The following is a 3,694-nucleotide window of genomic DNA, read 5'->3' as shown; positions in this document are numbered from 1 at the left end:
ACAACAAGAGCTAATTTCCCTCGCATGTCAGTCAAGAGTGGGTCAAAGAATAGATTGACGCGCGTTTTTTTCTAAAAGATTTGGACTTTCCCCCGTCTGTTCATACCCACTTGGAGTCCTTTCCTTTTCAGATGTAGCTGATCTAGTATCGGTAGCCAGCCAAGGCAGAGCGTCCCTGCAGGCGCTGTTAAGCCCTTAGATTCAGTTTAATCCGTCTTTTCGAGGTGCGCATCTCCGTCTACTTACTAAAAAGAGGGAGGGGGTAGGTACTATAGAGTGGTCCAGATCAGATCTACCTGGCAAGGTGCCAATGCCAATAGGTTATCCGAAATGGGGATCTACAATAGACTCACCTGTGTAACCTGTGCTTCTACCCTCTGCGTCTCTTCTATAAAAGGATCCTTTCTTCTTTTCTTATTCTCCGAGGAAGGAGCCGTGGCATTCTCAAGCCTTTGTACCCTCGCTTGAATAAAGTTGGTTCAGTTCAGACTGGGGGTCTTCTCCTTCTTCCTTTAATTAATGGGCAAAATTACCCTTATCTACCCATAGCTAGGAGATTCTTCCCTAGGAAAGGCTTGACCGTAGCGCTTTGCTGCTATGCCAATTATAAGTCAAGGTAGTGACCGTCGCCTTTACCGCCCTGCCACCGCACCTGTCTTGATACATTCGGCTACTCATCCAGGGAAACCCTTCGCCGATAGCACCCTCAAAAGTCTTGGCTTCAACCACTCCGTACTCTACTGTAAATCTCTTTTTTTGGAAGGGACGCCATAAAGAACCCTGCGGGGTAGTGCAGTTAACCAGTGTGAAAATCGGCTGCTTTTCGCTATGCTTGAAGAAGCAGAAGAAGCAGAGGAAAGAAGGTCTTCAACGTAGACCCCAAGGTTTAGAGCAAGAAGAAAGCCTCCGCGGGGAGAAAGAAGTAAAGATCCTGATCGATATACAGAGACTGCAAGTCGGGCATGAGCAACCTGGGAAAGTGATGCGAGAAAAGGATACATATCACGCAATTCGAAAAACACATGTCCAATCTCTACAGAAAGCTGAGCCAAAGAGCAGTTATTTCTCACATCGTTATGCATGTGAATAACTTCCCCTTTTCTTTTTGAGCATTTCGCTCCTACTCCTTCTCCTTTAGGATAGGATCGTCGTTGGTCCTTTTGACATAAGATTCTCGGCCGCTCAATAGACTGGCTATCTCTCTCTTTATACGCAATATCTTTAAAGGCGAAGAGTGGAAGGAGGACATATGGCTGGGAGGAGGCCTATCTTCCGCCGGCACCGAGGTTGAGATAGGGCCCGGGACACTTCGTTATGAAAGCCTGAGCATTCTTCGAGGTACGAAAGGTACAGCGCGTGAGGAGGAATTCCTCGTCTAGGATCGTCGTAGTGGAATCTTCCTCTCCCCAGCGTACATCTGGTTCTGGCAGAAACGTTTTCCTCTGACGATTCGCTTAACACAGGACTCAATTTCCTACGATGCCCTGAACCGAGAGCTATCACTTGATTCAAAGAAAGTACTTTAGGGCTCAGGAGGAGCTGGGGACTGATCGCCCCGTCAAAACCTGCGGGCTGCCTTCCCTGGCTGGGGCATACGGCGACTTGTCGCTCCCGCTCTGATTCAGGACTCGCTGATAAGTGAACACTGCCCCCCGATGGCCGTTCGTGAACCATTCATATCCGCTATAACCAAACTTGAAGGAGCTGATAACCAGTCTGCAAGAGAGAGTAGGCCGGGTCGCCCTGTGAGGGTAGAATAGAGTTGGGCTAAGTTCGTCCGGGCGCCAATCGTTATGGTAACTGTCTGTTTCATCCCAAAGATCCTTCGGGTAGGCTAATGGGGGTCGAATGCGGGAAACTGCAGCGAGGTCTCACTTAGCTATTATCATATAGAAAGAGAGGTGGCTCAGTCCGGGTGGAGCGCTGTAGTCTTCGATGTGATACGGTCGATACGCCTCTAAGAATTTGTTGTGAAAACAGTCCGCCTGCGGGGTTCGATGCTGGATCAGAGTGTAATTGATTCGGATCCGGGTGCCTTCGAGCCCCACACCGTTGGGACACCGGTTAATGATGGCCGTGGACCGGTACACTCGGGCCAAAGCTTGATCTGCGAGTAGGTGGGTAAGGAAGCGCGCTCTACCCAATACAAGAAAGAAAGAAAGCATTGGCCCGATTCGGTCAAGTCTTTACGCTTAATATAGGTAGGGGGGGGCTCCACTTGCCTTTACTCAATAGGGCCTATGAGATAGAATTTCTTATTCCCCCCTAAGTCTCATCTTCCTCACCGACCGAAGCCGGTCGCGTACTATATAATAAGGGGGGGATAAGGAAGAATTTCGATTTCTATGAGGAAAAAGGAGTGGTTCATTCCGTTCCGTGTGGTGTGTTTGCTCTTGATCGGCCGATATATACTCAGGATGGAGCGATGGATCGATCAGTCATAGGCGCAAGCTAGGATTGGGAGAATAAAACATACTTCTGGTTTCCCGGTGGACGGGACACATTTACCCGATGGATCAAGGCATCTGATCGGATTTTTGATTTCCGTCTCATACCGGACGGGATTGGGCGACGAATCCAAGATTGGTTGACCGATCTTCAGTGTATTTTTGTCTTAGGGTCGGGGAGGAATCGAGCCTCCCCGGGGATGTTGGGAAAGGAATGAAGATCTGAGCCTTATCACCGAGCTGCATCGCCCCTCATTCTTGATTCCCGTGGCATGTGGTTTTCAGATACAACTCTGGGATAGCTGATGAAAGAATATGCACTGTGTCAGAGATCTTTCTCAACGCCGCTTATTGCTCCTCTGCTCGGGCTGGAAATATCTATCAGATGAGGAACGCGGGGGGAAGGGGAAACAGACAAAATAGTTGCATGTGTTGGTACACCCCGGCCCAGGCTAAAGATTCTTGGTTCAATCTGACTCTTTGCTCCGGATAGAAATCTGCCTTGCCTCCCTGATATTCCCTATGCATTCGACTTTGGCTATACGATTCAAGATTCCGAAAGAAGCCTCCAAGCCCTCGGGAGGGCGGGAAGAACCACGATAAAGATGTGCCTTAGTATTCCCGAAGAGTCGGGTGCCCGACCGCCAAGGATTGGAAGAAAGGGCCGATTCTGTGATGCCATATTAGTTTAGTAAGGGCGGCCCATTGGATGGAATCAACGCTCAACCGAGAAGAGTCGCTGGGTCCCCGACATCTCGACTTTTGCCATTTCGTAGACGAACTGATTAGAGGTTTGAGTGACATTACCATCAAGAACTTGATTCTCAATTCCATTCCTTGCTTTGGGAGGGATGGAAAGACGGAAGCATTTCATCCAAAGGGCCTTACTATAATAGGGCCTATTAGTAAGCCTAGCTGCAGAGGTATTAGGGGGGGAAGGAAGCATGACTGACCTACCCGACCCTGCTGCACCGACTAGCTCCACTGCCTAGCTACACTTATAGGGCATGCTACGCACCTGGGGACCAATCAACCGCCTTTAAGGTTGGGAAGGACTGGCTATCGGTTATTTGCAGGGATGTGAGGCGAGGCATAAGTAGAAATAGAGGTGGAGAATAAGTGAAGAGCATTCCATAGCTATCGGATATGGGCCGTGGAGCCCGGGAGGGAGTCTAAACTCTTTACGTTCTAATTTGATTCCCTACTATATTAATAAGGGCTTTTAGGTGCCACACCTCTTTCTCCCC

Source organism: Tasmannia lanceolata, unplaced genomic scaffold (assembly GCF_043159265.1).
Source record: "Tasmannia lanceolata isolate RefF3 unplaced genomic scaffold, GAP_Taslan_0.1 ptg000046l, whole genome shotgun sequence".
NCBI classification, from domain to species: domain Eukaryota; kingdom Viridiplantae; phylum Streptophyta; class Magnoliopsida; order Canellales; family Winteraceae; genus Tasmannia; species Tasmannia lanceolata.
The sequence above is the reverse complement of the archived record's forward strand: the minus strand, read 5'-3'. Positions refer to the sequence as shown.